Source organism: Ambystoma mexicanum, chromosome 1p (assembly GCF_040938575.1).
Source record: "Ambystoma mexicanum isolate Mex_15411 chromosome 1p, UKY_AmexF1_1, whole genome shotgun sequence".
NCBI lineage: Eukaryota > Metazoa > Chordata > Amphibia > Caudata > Ambystomatidae > Ambystoma > Ambystoma mexicanum.
In genome coordinates this window covers 289,658,425-289,675,393 of record NC_090921.1, presented here as the reverse complement: position 1 = coordinate 289,675,393, position 16,969 = coordinate 289,658,425, and positions in this window count along the sequence as shown.

Sequence of the window (16,969 nt, the reverse complement as noted above, 5' to 3'; positions counted from 1 at the left end):
TGACTGCCTTCTTCTAGAAGTGGATTCGCCCAAGCCGCGGCAGTTCCCCCCAAGTGGGACAATAGAAAAGCGGCTTTTGTAGTAGAGTCAGGGAACGAAACCGGACGACACAAAAAATGAAGTCTACATTGATTCAAGAAGGTTCTGTACGTTTTTGGGTCACCATTGAATCTCTCTGGTGGTGCCAAAGGGAACTGAGCGGTCATATACACCGGGCCGGAGTCTTGTCGAGTTGGTTGTACCCCTGACCCAGAAGCCATGGCCTGTGGTAATGCATCAGCGCCAATGGGCGCCTGGAGCCCGACCTGCAGGTCGTCTATGCGCCGTTGCGTAGCCGTATGAGCTGCAGTCATATCGTTACGCAGCTCTGCCACCATTTGCAAAATAGTGGCCAAGGTCTCGTTTGCATCCATAGTTTATAAAGGCTTCTGAATATGTTATGTCCGGCCGGGACTTGCCCCGTCGTGTAGCCGAAAAGGTCTTCCCTGCAATGTACCCCTCTAACCTGAATAAGCAAATAGACAAGCTGAGGGATCCATTCCATGAAAGACAGGATGCAAGACGAGACACAGGAGGCGCAGGCCTGGAACACGGGATTCTGCGGTTCCGCTGTTACAAACAATGGTTAACAACAAACGGTTACCGTCACTAGACAACAAGACCGATTGGAAAACAAGCGTAACCATATAGTAATTAAAGTTACCACTGACCTGATGACCGCAGGATATGGAAGCAACCAGGTAGGTTGATGTTTGTGCGATAGTTCCTGTCTGGGGGGTGTAGAAAAATCGATGTGCTGGGAGAAAGTTCAAGTAATTCCAAAATGCTGAAAAACCCAACTGGCTATTCCCGACGGCACGAGGACGCCTCTAGACTTCAGGCACACCAAAGGAAGTCTCTAGTCCGTGTGCCGAAATCCAAAAGTCACTGATTGGTTTTGTGAGTCTTGACAGAAAGTTCGAAAGCAATCCGTATGGGTTCCGTAGTCGGCAGGAGGCGGGCAGCAGAGAAAGCAAGACGTGTCCAAATTCAGTCCGTTCGGAGTTCCGTAGTCGGCAGGAGGCGGGCAGCAGAGAAAGCAAGACGTGTCCAAATTCAGTCCGTTCGGAGTTCCGTAGTCGGCAGGAGGCGGGCAGCAGAGAAAGCAAGACGTGTCCAAATTCAGTCCGTTCGGAGTTCCGTAGTCGGCAGGAGGAAGGCAGTAGAGAAGGCAAAGCGTGTCCACGGACACTCCTGGAGAATTCGGATGAGAGGCAGGGAAGGAGGGAGGGCGGGTAGGAACAGGAGCAAGAACGGGAACAAAGAAGCAAGGAATTTACAAGGGACCAAGGAAGGATAGCGCTAACTGTTCGTAACGAAATTCAGAAGCACCGAAACAGCAGTGGGAGGTGCTTAAGTCACATGAACCGGCAACCACGCTCGAGTCGAACGTGTCACGTGACGGAAAACAGGCTTCCAGTGTTGCCATGCCAATTTCCAGGCGCCGGGCTGAGAACGTGGAACTCTTTGTTTAGTATACACATGGACACCTGGATTACGGTGTTTATAGGGTAAAGCCCGGGCTGCCATGAAGCGTGTGTGAAGCTTGACAGTGGCCATGTTGGAAAAACCACTAGACTGCTACAAGCTCGTTGAGGGTGGCATAGCGGGGAAATCAATGGCGTCCAGCGTGCCACCGATCCCACAGTCTCCAGGAGGGACGAAGCATGACAGTAACCTACAAGTTTGCCACCTCTTACCACCCCAGACCAATGGTGTGGTTGAAAGATTTAACAAAACTCTCAAGGGCATGCTAGGAGCTTTGGAAAAACCCCTAAGGTGGAAATGGGATCTCCTCCTGCTATGCCTGATGTTCGCTTACACAGAGGTACCTCAAGAGGGTGCTGGTTTCAGCCCCTTTGATTTACTCTTTGGAAATCCCGTGAGGAGCCCCTTGCCTTGATTAGAAAAGGTTTGAAAGCCACCCCTTCAGGTCCTGCCAAGCAAGTGAGGGACTATGTGTTAGGCCTCAGACGGAGGATGACACAGATGATGGGTCAGGCGACAGCAAATCTCAAGGCCATCCAGGAATTGAACAAGTACTGGCATTACATTAAATCATCACAAGTGGATTGGACTCCAGGGCAGGAGATTCTTGTGATGGAGCCTACCAAGTTTTGAGCTTTGGCAGATAAGTGGACTGGACGCTTCAGGATAATCTCCAAGATGGGCGAAGTCAATTATCTGGTTGACATGGGAGTCCCTGGGGTAGCCCCTCAGGTATTCCACGTTAACAGGCTCAAGCCTTTCCATAGGCGAGCAGAAGTCTCATGTCTCTTGATGTCTTCAGTGCAAGAAGAGGATGAGAGTGAGCCCCTTCCTGATTTGCTGCAAAGCAACCCTCAGGATGGCTCAGTGGAGGGAGTACATCTCTCTCCAGATCTGACTCCAGAGCAGCAGAGGGCCTGCAGGGCTTTGCTCCAGCAGTACGCACCTCTCTCCATGGTGCAGGCACAAAATTGACACTGGTGACAGCGTACCTGTCAAAAGCAGATGCTACAGGATGTCAGACACTGTGAAGAACCGCATCCATGCTGAGGTTGCCAAGATGTTGGATCTGGGTGTTATTGAACCCTCAACCAGTCCCTGGTCCAGTCCAGTGGTCCTTGTTCCCAAGGCAAGTTCCTAGGCAGGTATCAAGGATTGGCGGTTCTGTGTGGACTACAGAGGGGTCAATGCCGTCACCAAGATTGACGCGCACCCATTGCCTAGGACTGATGAGCATGTGGACACCATAGGTGCTGCCAAATTTGTGGGCACCTTTGACCTTACCTCAGGCTATTGTCAAATAGCTCTGACCGACCATGCCAAGGAAAAGACTGCATTCTCAACACCTGCCGGGCTCTACTAGTTTAGAGTCATGTCTTTTGGGTTAGAAAATGCACCTGCCACCTTCTAGAGATTAGTCAATCATGTGCTTAGTGGGCTGGAGGCCTTTTGTGTGGCCTACCTAGATGACATTGCTGTCTACATTTCCACCTGGGAAGAACATTTGACTCATCTGGATAAGGTTTTGCAGGCCATGAAAAGGGCTAACCTCACTATCAAGGCCACCAAGTGCCAGATAGCTCAGGGGAAAGTCACGTATCTTGGTCATGAGGTAGAAGGGGGTAGAATTTAACCTCTCCCCAGTAAAGTACAGGATGTATATGACTGGGAGACTTCCACTACTCAAATCCAGGTGAGAGCCTTTTTGGGCCTCACTTGGTATTATTGCAACTTCATGGCAGACTATGGAACCATAGCTGCACCTCTGACAGCTCTGAATTTGCTCAAACAACCAAGGAAGGTTAATTGGACAGAAGACTGTCAGAGGGTCTTTGTTGGCTTGAAGGAAAGTCTGTGTAGGGCACCTGTGTTTTGTGCGCCTGACTACAGAAACCCCTTTATCGTTCAGACTGATGCCTGCGACACTGGAATTGCAGTTGTCGTGTCCCAGTTAGATGACAAAAGGATGGAACATCCAATCATATTCATCAGTAGACAACTCGAGGGTACAGAACTTAGGTGGGCTACTGTTGAAAATGAATGTTTCAGTATAGTTTGGAGCCTTAGGCGTTTTAGGCCCTACCTTACAGGGTCTACCTTCAAGGTCCAAACAGACCATAAGCCCTTGAAGTGGCTTATGCAGATGAAGGGTGAGAACCCGAAATTGCTCAGGTGGTCCATTAGCCTGCAAGGGCTAGTCTTCACTATAGACCATGGAAGAGTCATGATAATGCAGATGGCCTTTACAGAAGGTATGTTGACCGTCTGGATGAGGGTGTCAGTCTCGTGGGAGATTTGACGCCCTACCTAATCTCAGTCTGAGGGGGGGGGGCGACTTTGATACTGGAAATGCATTGGAGGGACAGGGCCTCTATATCCTTGCCCTTTATTGCTTTGTCATGTATGTTCTGTCTTGTTTTCTGCGCATGTGTGAGTTCATGTGGGACTCCTGGCAGTGCAGCTCTTCCTCTTTTTGGTTTGGTGAACAGACCCTTGGGATACCCTTATGGCACCCATGGGTTGGAGTACAACCCTGTGCTCCAAGTGTATGTTTTTGGGCACCTGTGTGTGGCCCACAGAGCAGGTATGGGCTGGTGGCAGCTCCATGCTGAATTTGTCAGGTGCTCTAAGTATCCTCCATTTTGGGACACATAGGCCCTGCCATTGGAATCAGTTGATTCCTGATAGGAAACAAGGTGGCCCCTGTGGCCCCTTGCTTTCTATTGTCTGTTACCTTGTATTCCCAAAGTCCCGGGAAGCCCTGACTCTGTCCCTTCCCCCTGACTGGCTGTTGGGAGGAAGTTCCATATATGGTATTGCGGGGAGGTCCAGGCCAGACTGGCTGGAGCCTTCCCAAGGACTGTATGTTGTGGGTACGCCCGTGGGGTGGGACCTGGGAGAATGGAGTGTGTGACGAATATGCATTACATGTTGTGGGTGTCTTGTATCTGGTGGTTGACAAAATGACTGAGACAACCCTGCCCGAAACTGGTATGAATGCATTGTGGGGTGCTGAATGGCATAGTTCTTGTCCGAATCCACATTCCGTGTTGTGATTGTCCGGATGGAGAAGAATTGCCTGAATGCACTGTGAGCCTGATTGGCTGCCTGACTGCCTGAATGCCCTTCAGAGTGATTGGTTGCTTGAGTGTGACCCAGAAGAGTGAATGGGAGATCAACAGTATATCTGGGTGCCTCTCACTGATGGAAATCGTTCAGAAGCTGAAGTTGATACTTGATGCTTAACCTTGAAGCCCGCTGGAAGAAGAAGAATTGCTGCTGCTGTCCTTCGCTAATCTGAAAGCTGCATGACTGCCAAGGAACTGATCCAAGAGAGGACCTGGCTAGGAGACCTCTTCCCGAGCTACGAGGGACCATCGTGCACCAGCTGATCTTTGCCAAAGCTCTCTGGATGCCAGACTCTTGAAAGGCTGCTGACTGGAGAAGGGGACCGCCATGGAATTACGAAGTGAAGTGCCCAGCCATTGAAATCCATCACCGCCAATGACCGCATCCCCAGTGCTCCTTTGCCTAAGACATTTGATCCAAGGACTCCCTTGCTCATCATCGCCGATCGTTTTTGTCCTGCTGGAGAATGTCAAGGCCACCGACGACCGAGGCAAATCCGCCGATGGGTTTCCAGCCACCCGAAGACTTCAGAGACGCTCTTGGAGCTATTAAAGCCAGCCGTGGGTACGTCCCGTCCGCCAACGCCAGACAATGACGACCCGACGCCCTTGCCGGGCCAAAGTTCTTCATTGTCTCTTTGCAGCAACGAACACTCGTCGTCGAGGTGCACTGCACACCTCAGCTTGCAGGACGTTTTCGACTGATCGTCAACGGGCACCCAAGAACCGAAGTTGCTGCCGCAACGACAGTGTTCACCCTTTTCTTCACCGCATCTCAATGACCCATGGCTCCTGCCATTAAGGGAGTGCACTCAAGAAGGGCCTATCGACGACTCATCGAAGAACTATACGAAACCAGGTACTTTGGGGTCGTGGAACCTTTTAGAAGGACTCAAGACTATATTGAGCATAATCAGACTGGGCTTGTCAAATACGCTTTATTTACAGGTTGCCCAGTGGGGGGATCCTCGCACAGAACTGTCTCTAGGTAGACGGGGGACTGTTCTGCCATTGCTTGATTTAACTTGCTTTCTTCCTGTGTCTATCGTAGATTCATCTTCTAATCTGATTTGTATGCTGTTTTGGGGCTGTTAGCCGTGGACACATTTTAAAGGAATCGATAATTAAGAGTGGTACCACCTAGACCTGTATATGTTTGTCATTATAGTATTGCCAGAGTACAAAGTGTGTTATTGTGATTGTGCACATAACATGAACCTTATTTATATAAAGACTGTGTTTTCACTAACATATAACATAGTGTGTGGACATTCCTTTGTAGCTGCTTGGGGACTACACTGTACTTAAGAACCAGCCCGCATCACCTCCTGAGAGCTAAGCCTTGATTGCTTGTCCATTGCTACCAACAATAGAGAATCTTGGCTGGGGTGCTCTGTGCCTCTACTCTGCCATTTAGAGAGCAGGAGCACAGATAACCCCTCCAGTCTTTTCACTCACCCTACTTCCAGAGTCGCTACAGCCCCTTGAAGAGACCCTGTTTTTAACTTCACTGCACGAGCATGTCCACCAATACCGAATATACTTTTGAGCTCAAGGCTCCACTCATCTTAGGGACTGGACTGCATCTTAGCTAGGGTTTGAATTGTGAAGGACTGCAAAGGACTGCCTAAACAATATTCGCACTGTGTGACCCCTTTCTTTGCAGGTTGTGGAGCTATACTGTGAAATATTGCTTTAGGCCATTGGTGACTGTATTCACACGGCCCGAGGTAGTGGCGTGTAGTTATGGTTAAGTTGCTAAACTCATAGGAAGAGCACTTTTTCACCAGCTTGTAACTACGCTCCCCCTGGACGAATGCTCATCAAACCTTGCAGAAAAAGTATATGGCTGGCTCTTAATTTTCCCGCCAACTTTGGTGAGGTTGCAAGCAGGGGGAGGAAAGTTACAGGGGGGGTCCCAATTTTTTTCTTCCATAGACTGAATGGGGAAAAACTTTGCGCACGGCTACAGACCAAACGGCTGGACGGATTTTCGGCAAATTTGCAGCATGAGTGGGCGCTTGGGTCAGAAAGCGTGCTTTCGTGTGTTTGGTGGAAATCTGGTCAGCACTTTTGTTGCAACCAATTGAAATGTATGTCCCGAAAAATTAGTGATATCTGGTTCCGCTCTGCGGACCCATTTTCCTGTTCGCTCTGCGGACCGAAGTGTCATCAAGCGTGATGTGCATCAAAGTTTTTGGGAAATGCCGCCATGGTGTAACGGAGGATAGTGGCAGGATCGGTGGGTGAAAGAGGGCAAAACGAAGACATTGGCAATGTGTTGTGCTGTAGCCTAGGGCTGCCGGTGGTTATATTGACTGTGTATGTTTGCATTGTTTTATGCCGGTGGGGTTATGCTGAAATGTTCCCATGCTTGTCTGCTTTGCCTTGTAGTGGTTGTGGGTAAGGCGTAGACATTTCAGTGCATGGGCAGAGGCCGCAGGCCTCCTCTTATACCCAAGAACCTAGGGTTTTGGCACCACCCCAGCAATGTAATGCCTCCATGCATGGGAGAGCAGTGAGGCAATTTGTGGGTAGGTGAGCAGGCGAGTACCTTCTGTGGCGATGGCGAGGCCGCTGCCTTGGAAATGGGGAATGGATTGCAGATGGTGGGTAAAAAATGAGAATATGTGACATTCCTACATGGAAGGAGTTTTTACCATCACTGTTTTGCTATATGGGCCATGCACGCAGCTGCTCGCATATACTGCATTGATGGTTAGGTGCACAGGGGACTATCATATTTTGGTCAGTGCAGCCAGACTGCATTGGGGATGGGGAGTGTATTGGAGATAATATGAGGATACTTGCAGTCTGTGTACTATGTTGTGTTGTGCCTGCAAAGCCCCTACTGCCTTGTGTGCATGGCTACGGCCCTTGGCCCTAACAGTGTGGGCACTGGTTGGAAGTAGGTGTGAGAATGTTGCCTTGTTTGGGTCTGTTAGTGTACACATACGTACCTGTAGTCAGGAAAGCTCTGTGGCCACATGTTCCCAATGCATGCCTCTATTGCCCACAGTGTGTGTGTACTAGGAGTAGGTTCTTAGGGGCATGGGCGGAGGCCATAGGCCAAGAGGGTAGGTCTTTGGTACAACACCTGCAATGCAATGCTGGCATGTATGGGACTACTGGGATAATGGTGTGTGAATTGCACACATACGTACAAAGAGTGCATTCCCTTTGCCTTTGCTCATTTGCATAAGTTATTAAACCAATACCTTCTGACATCCCGGGGTGCTGGTGGTTATGTTGCCGTTGTGGGTTACCATTGTGTTGTGTCGGTGGGTATGGGGTGTCGGTGGCTGCGGCACATTTGTTAAGTATGGTGTTGGGCGCCATGGTCCCATGCATGCCTCCATTGCCATGGAGTGTTTGTGGGCAAGGCTTAGGGTTTTGGGTGCATGGGCGGAGGCTGTAGGCCGCCTCATGTACCCAAGATGCTAGGGCTTGGCCATAGCCTTGCTTTGGGGAGGGCGGTAAGACATTGAAAATCGATGTATTATGCTGTGCTGTGCCTGCAAAGGCGTACTGGCTTGTGTGCATGGCTAGGGCCCTTGCACCTAACAGTCTGGCCACTGTTTGGAAGTAGGTTGCAGATTGTAGCCTTGTTTGAGTCCATTACAGTACCAATATGTACCGGTAGTCAGGAAAGCTATGTGGCCACATGGTAGCACGCATGCTTGTATTGGCTTCTAGTGGGTGTGTTGAAGAACTAGGCTTTTGGGTGCATGGGCGGAGGCCGTAATCCTCCGCATGCACCCACAAGGCTAGGGCTTAGTCACAGTCTTGCCTCAGGGAGGGCAGTCAGACATTGGCATATGGAAGGAATTTTTTACCAGAGGCTGGCCACTGGTTGGAAGTAGGTTTCAGAATGTTGCCTTGGTTGGGTTCCTTACTGTACCCATACGTATATGTAGACAGGAAAGGTACATAGTCACATGTTCCCATGCATCGCTCTATTGTCCTGCAGTGGGTGTGGTGGAGGACTAGGCTGTTGGCCACAAACCTGCAACGCAATGCTGCCATGTATGGGAGTGCTGTGATATTGGGGTGTGGATTGCACACATATGTACAAAGAGTGCATTCCCTTTGCCTTAAGTCATTTGCATAAGTTATTATAACCATACCGTGTGACATACCATAGACTTTTAAATATGTAAGTGTCCTAAGGTGCACGCCTTTGCAGAATCACTCTGGAGGACATGTTATAGTTCCTACAGCAGCATTGATGAGATAAGACACCATTTCCGTTATGAATGGTGTGGACATGAGTGTAGTAAGAAAGTGGGACATGAAAGGACTGTTTTACTGTGTACCTTTTGCAAAATGGCCCGTGTACGCAGAAATTGACATATAATTCATTGTCGGGTGGGTGTGCAGGCGACTACATTCAGAGGCCATTGGGGATGGGGAGTGTATTGCAGATGATGTAGGGATTTTTGTAATCAGTGTACCATGTTGTGTTGGGAGTGGCAGGCCCCTACTGCTGTGTATGCATGGCTAGGGCCCTTTGATCTAAAAGTCTGGACACTGGTTGGAAGTAGGTTTCAGAATGTTGCCTTCTTTGGGTCCGTTCTTATACTGATATGTAACTCCAGCGTACATTGTTGGAAATATGTATGTCTCCTGTGGGTGCTCACTGCTATCAAATGGTTGTGGAGGACATTTTGCAGTTGGTACACCAGTAGAGGTGGCGTCAAGTGCCTGCACTTGCATATGGTGTACGTCACTGGCCTTGTTGCCATGCATGGACTGAGATGTCACCATTTATGTTTTGTATGGTGTGCCTTTCATAATACCCTCTGCTTTTAGAGTAAAGGAAAATATTGGGACATGACACGAGTTAATAAGCATTACACATGTAAAGTATGGATAATTTACAGACCAACCCACATGGATTTGCAGCCGACAATATTATCAACGCTGTTAAGTCCAGACATATACAGGACGGCAGGCCATCTGACTGTTAGCTTTGTTTTGCATACTTGTTGAGGTGGCCAACGATCGCGGTTGGCGCTTCTACTGTGTGCAATTGTAAGTTGTGAATCGCTTCCATTACCTATACGTGTGTGCGGCATACACCATCGCAGCAGTCACTGGCGTCAGTGACTTCACTTGTGGACAGTCGTTCCTCACAGTGTGCACTCCAGGTATTTTCTTTATGTGCATGCCAAGCATAGCAAACTCTGTGAGCACCCAGTTCTGGAAAGGAACAACATAAATACAAGCAAAATCAGACATGCGCACACAGAGCATACAGTTCCAGAACATTCCCATAGTTGAGTAACATCACAATGAATTGTTGCAAGTGCTTTATTTTGCTACAGAATGTTAATGACAACGTGTATGTTGGCTGCATTCACTGCATTTTTATTTTGCAAACAAAATCCAGTGAGCAATGCCGTCTTTGCATTTCGGTACTTCTGTTCTCGTCTAGCAAAGTGAGAAAAGGAGTACATAGTGGTGCTTGATGGGGCATGCGGAAGAAAACATTTTCTTTGAAAGGTACACAAGGTAAGAGTTGGTGCCTCTGGGATGCGTTACAGCATAAAGTTTTATCGGTTGGTTCATATTGCCGGAAAGGCAAATGGACATACCGGCCCAGATAATAATGACGGAAAAGAAATTGCTTATGGTAACCTCCCAATGCTTGGTCCACCACCCGTCTATTTGAATGTGGAAGGTGTGGCACGCGCAGTAAGGTGCAAGATATCTGAGGAGAAAGAGGAATAAGAGTAGATGTAAATTTAGTTTGTTTTGTTTGTTTGTTTTAATATTTGTAATGCGTGCCAGACCCAAGGGTATCAGGGCGCATAAAGGCAGTAAGGATATTTTCAGCTTGGTTACATTGCTGTACACAAGTATCGGGAATTGGGATAGGTGTTTCGAGTTCTTGAGGGATGGTAAATAGTTCTTTTATGTTGGAGTTATATTGGTCTATTATTTGGTTGTATGAGTCTTGTTTGGCCAGAATGATGTCTTTCTTGTAGAGGGTGGATATTTTAATGAGGTTGGTTTTGTTGGGCTCTGTGGGTGTTTCCAAGTTTGTTCACTCTTAAGTTTCTCAAGTCAGAGAGATATACGTTGTGGCGAGAACCATGTGTTCAGATGTCTTTTGAGTTTACCGTTCCTAGATTTCAGAGGTGCGATAGAGTCAAGTGCTGAGGTCATTATTTTATTGTGTTCTTCAACTAGGGAGAAGGGGTCGGTAGGGTCAGCAAGTGAGTTAAGATTGGGGAGGATAAGTGGAACAAGCTTTTCGGGTGTGATGTTCCTTTTGTTCCTGCTGGGTATGGAGGGGGCTGGTGGGTTGTTGGGGGCGGGGGTTGGTGAGAAAGCCTCAAGGGAAAACGTGATGAGATGATGGTCTGACCATGTCTGGGGGGAGATGTTGTTGATAGAAATAGAGCAGTTGTGGTCTGCCACCCAGTCAAGGGTCCTACCTTTATTGTGTGTTGGGAGGGTAATCTTTTGGTTGAACCCTAGTTCAGTCAAAGCGTCGGTTATGAGTGTGGCATGTTGGTCTTTGGGGTCTTTGAACCCAAGGTTGAGGTCGCCTAGGAGGAGGCCTTGGGTTGTTTATTTTAGCTTATCGGCAAGGATGGTGGTGAGGTCTTCTTCGAATGATCCTAGGGGACTGGGAGCTCTGTAGAGTAGATGGATGGTGAGGGTTTGGGCTTTGGCGATGGGCATTTTAGCTGTGAGGCATTCACAAGAGTTAGGTTTATCAGTTAGGAAGAGTCTTAGGTGTAGATTAGTTTTGGCAATGATGGCAAGGCCTCAGCCAGGGGATTCGGTTCTGTCGGCTCTGAGGTTTGTTTATGCAGGCATTTTTGGTAGGTCTCATGGTGGGCAAGGGGAGTTTGGTGGCTCTAGAGTTAGGTTCTCTTAATGAGCGGGTCGGTGGCTTGTATATCTTAGGGAGTCTAGCGCGTAGTCTAAGATTTCTGGGAGTAGGGTGGCAGGGGTTGGTCATAGTGGGTTGTTTTAATACGTTATTAGGTGATCGTGTCGGAATGTTATGTGGGTTTTTAGTGGAGGTTGTGGTGAGTGGGCTTGGGGAGCTTGTGACGTGGAGTAGGTAGAGGATTGTCCTTTGTAGGACTGTGAAGATAGCTGGTAGATGCATAGTGTGTGGAAGGTATGTAGTGGTATGTGGGCCACACAGCAGTCTACAAGCAGGCAAGGAGAAGAGGCTGGTGCAAGCTAGGTAGAGTAACAATAAGTTAGAGACTAAGTGGGCAGGTGGGGCATTACCAGTGCTGTTGCTAGGTCTGCAAAAGGGCTACGCTAATGTCTGGACTGTCCGGACTTGCGGATAGCCAGCCTTTTGGTTGTAGCTCCTGAGCATCTCTCCAGAGCTACAACCAAAAGATCGGGGGATTTAGCCCCCTCAGCCCCGCCAGCAACGCCTCTGGGCGGTACAATGGTTCCAGACTGCAGATTAGATAGGGTAGGTGTATGTGGGCTGAGCGTGAAGCGATGCAGATGGCTAGGCAGGTGGCTAGGCGTTAGGCTAAGTTGGTATAGAGCGGGTCACAACAATATGGCTTGAGGCAGGTAATAGGACCAATAGCGGAGAAAGGTAGTTAGAATTTTCGGAGTTAGACATCAACCTACTTAAGGCATGCAGTGCAAGTCGGGCAACAATGTAAGTTGGAACAATTCCAGTTAGCATGCTTAGTAAATACAGACAGGTCAAGAGTCTAGTGACTTGTCAGAGTAATGCAGGCAAGGCAACAGTATATTTCCACGTGCTAGGTAAATGCGAGCTAGATAGGTGGTGAGCAAAAGCTGAGTATGGAGCTAGGACCTACTGTAACTAACAGCGTAGCATTGTTACAGGTATAATCACATGGGCAAATCCGACATACGGACAGCGTAAACACAACGGTGTGGTGAAGCAGAACCAGATACGGCAATACAATTACAGTAATAGTCATAGGCAGAATAGGAGTGCACTGGTCAGGCAGCGCGGCGCAATTGCATGTATAATGCTATTAGTAGAATATAAACATGAGCAGCTGATGTAGCTGAGCGCATACTGTGTGGGGCAGCGGGTAACAGCACTCTCTGATAGGGAGCACCGGAGACTGGTCATAAGGGTAAATGGACGAAAACTATAGGCAGTAACGTTGCAGAGCAAGTGTTCCTGGCGGCAATCACTAGCAGTTGACAAATACGTTTGTTTTGGCGTGCTGGCGTTTTACGTGGGGCAGAACTCACCCGTGAGAGCTAATGTCTGTTGTAGAAGTCTGGGAGTTTAGAGACAGACGATGCGTTTGAAAAAGGGCAGAGAGTCCTCGTCTAGAGCCGGCTGCGCTCGGTCAGCTCATTCAGAGCCTTCTTTCTGTGCCTTACTTCGTGGGCCGGCTCTCTCGTCTGTCGGCGAATCGTGGCAGGTTTTGGCAAGGAATTCTAACCAATCAGCTCGCGCCTGCAAGCTGGAGGGGGTGAGGCAATGGAGGGGACAGTGTGCACTGGGAGCGGCAGCCATCTTGGGAGTTGGAGCACCTCGTGTGTTCCAATGGCCGAAATAACAATTTAAAGTTGATTCAAAGCACACATGCGTGAGATGAATTTAGGTGCAGTTCCAATGTGAATAATCAAAATTATTAAAGCGGGTTCAGGTATTTACCATGCAAAATTGCAATGGGGCTTAGAGGGGCTTTCAGCAGCTGGTTATATGCTAATCACCTACCTCAGCCTCCAAGTAGCTGGTATTAGTGGCAGCATACAGGGTAAGAGTTTGCGGGAAGGATGTCGTAATAGCTGGCTGCCTCATGGACCATGTACTGTGTGTTACTGAGTAGCATGATATGTTAACCCACTGCCTTGCTCTCTGTTTTGTAGGTGATATTGTGCTTTTACGGAGCCACACAAGCAAAATGTCTTGGAAACGTTGCCTCCAGATGCTCTTTTGATGTGTTTCCTTTTTACATAACATGACAGTGGTAGTGACTGTTGTTCGACCCACGGCACAATGTGTCTGTGTGTCTGCAAAGAAAGTAATAAAAGAAGAACCCTCATGGGGGTCACCTCGGATTGCTGGAGAATGGAGGAGCTGCTTTTCTAAGAAGTGCATTAATGACATGTGATCTGTCGAAGTTTGTGTCTCGGTTGACTGCTGCGTGCACCTGTGGCCGTTACAAAGTTCAGTAAACTGGGGATGCGTAGACCTAGCAATTGTGTGAAAGGGCATAAAAAGGGCAAAACAGGGAAATGTAGCACTGCACAAGTGAGCAGAAGGTGCATTGTTTTAGTGCACAACTTGCTTTCCCTTTTCATGTTGCCTTTTGTGGCTGCATTCGCAGGGGGTGGGGAAGAATGCCAGCAAAAGGAAGTACAATCACAGTTGCAATTTACGGTGAATAGTGGAGACATGGCACTGTAACGGCGCGTCCTTACTGCCGTCACAAAGCTCTGTACAATGTACAGAGAGAAAGTGTGCGGTAGAGTAAATGTATAATTATGCATTCAGAATATCAGCTTAATATATTTTATTCGTAGTACAGATATGAAGTAAAGACTTACATAACTTCGGCAAATTCCATGCTTGTATTGGGTGGGCGCGAAATTGCAGTGTACGGCATATGGGATTGTTGCAGATTACCTTTGGGGCACATGGGCAGAGCAACTGCAGTGTAAGATATGTATCCTTTTTTGCTATACTTACATACAATGTCTGACCTTGGAGCTAAACATGCTTCCCCCCTCAAGGCTGTTTTACAATGAGCGTGTGTGCTGTTCAAGGAGAGGTATGTTAGGTTTGGCTTTCCGGAGATGATGCTGGAAAAAAAGGAATCAGCCGGCAACGTTTTTCGATTGTAGCATGCATTTATGAATGTTGGTAGTGTTATTACGGTGAAGGTAGTACGACATACAAGTAGAAATGATGGTGCCATACACATTGTGCCGTGAATGCATAGATGCCAACATACATAAAATGTGCTTTTACAGTACCTAACGACTAGTTATATGTGCAGTGTGTTACGAGGCAATGGTGGATGATGGCAGACTGTTTTCGCTGCCTCAGAATAGGTGGGTGGCTGGCCCATTGTACGCAGTTTGGTGTCGTGCAGCATGAACCTGTTTGGAGTTCCCATTTAGCAAAGAAAAGGAGTTTGTGTGCACGTTCGTCAAACATTGTAAGGGGGTTATAGTGTTCAAATGGTGTTTCTTTTATACAATAAGAAAGGGAAACAAGACGTTTGAAAAATTGAGCACTAACGCGGTGGTTGCAATGTGGCTGCCGAGCTACGACCCATGCGCTGCAGTGAAATATGTGTTGGATACCTTTTTTTGAAATGGTGTACATAACAATGAAAATGATCTAATGGCCTACACAGTGCCAGTGGAAAGCCTGGAGCCAAATATGCAGCAGTTACGACAGTTATGTAAGATGTATGGATGCATTCATCAAATTGTATTGTTGTGATTGTACATATTGTCGGGAAGGTTACTGTAGTGTTGTGCATTTAGTGTGTCCACTTATTGTAGGCTCAGGTGAACAGTGTACGTAGGAAACAGATTATGTATTGTGTGGAAGAAATGGCAGCCAATGTCAACTGCAGTGGCTAAGGGGTAGGTGGCTGTGTTATGTGTGGGGTTAGTGGTATGTAGATAGATGTTTGTATGCATAGTTGTGCAGTGCAGCGGCAATTGTGGGTAGGGTGTACAATGTTGAGTGCATGGCTGGAGCCCTACACTGTACAGGGCGTAGTGAAGCATGTAGGGTGTGGTGTAGGCACAAACTGTGTAGTGTTATATAGGTGTGCATTGCAAATGGTGGCATTGCTATGTGTATAGCAGAAATAAGTGCACACATTACACTGTGGACATTGTAAAGAAGTATAATGAATGACACTCACGTTTGAAGTGGTTACAGCAATTTTTAAGGCATACTCTTCAAGTAGGAGGAAATGTAATGGTTTACGATTTCTGGCCTATACATGTTGGTAGGATGGGTGGCGTTGTATAGCAGGTTGTATTTTGTAAATGTTTACCTGCTTCCTTTTTGTACCAATGTTTCTTTATGTGTTTGGTTGCTGCTTGTGGTTTGCAAGTATTGTGGCATTGTACTGTGCTAGTGCAGAATTCTGATGGTAGTTACGTACCTGCTGGCGAACTGTAACTACTCATACTTTAGAAGCGTTTCACAATATGTTTGTAGCACAGTAGTTGTTGAAGGTTCAGGTGGGTTGTTGTCAATGTTCCCTCTAAATATTTTTATCTATGTGCGGAACTGCTTTGCTGTTGTGCGCACATTATTTTCCATGTGCGCAACTGACTAATGAGGTAAGCCACTTTGTGAGCATGCGTATTTAGTGAACTACTGTTGCAGAAGAGAGTTGGAAAGGAATTTCCTCTTCCCAGTCACTGCAATTCTTGACAAATCTTACAACACTTTTTCCAAACACATAAGCTAAAATAAAATATGTCATATGTGATTAAACAGAAAACTCATCAACCAGTCCAAGACTTCCACATCTGCCATGGTTCCTTGCAAATGTTTTATGCCACTGGAAAATCACTAATATGTACTACAAAACACAAATATCTCTTGTCATAAACTGATGTAGCTGTCAAGAAATTCTGACAGAATACATGTGCCAATTAATTAATGGCAATTAAAAGCAATGTTTCAAAAACATACTGATAGGAGTTCAAGTGCCACTTTAATGATTAAGTAATTCAAGGGCCAGAATTACATTCTTCTAATAATGTGTGTAAGGATGATTATTGCATCAGAATAACTGTATCTCAGAATATGATTTTAAAAAAATCCTGTGCCTCTGCTTACTATCCACATTCCGTGTCCTGTGGGTAGTGTTAAAACCAGCCTTACAGCTAAAAGACATATAGACCATCCATTTTTACTCCCTGAAAAAATGAAAATGTGCCCAACAAAAAGGAGAAACAATGAAAATGTTGTTGCTTCAACCCACAAAGCTCCAATGATTTTTTTTCAAATTGGTGACCAGTAGAGCAGTGGCATAAGAAGGAACTCTAATAATATTAACGCCTGATCTCAACAGGAATTTTATGGGGAAGAACATCTTTTAATAAGCAGAAAATATACCTATTAGCAGAGCTAATTACTTTTTTACTCCCTGGAAAATCCTTTGATTCCAAGTAGGGAGCAAAATCTGATTGGAGCCCTGCTTATAACCCTGACATAGGAAGTTAAATGACAGGGCACATTATAGTTTTGCCCACCCTTCCACACCACAGCCTGGATACAATTAAATAAGTGCCTTACTGAGGTTTATTATGGAGCCCTTCTGAAGAAAGTCAAATATATATCCCTTTTA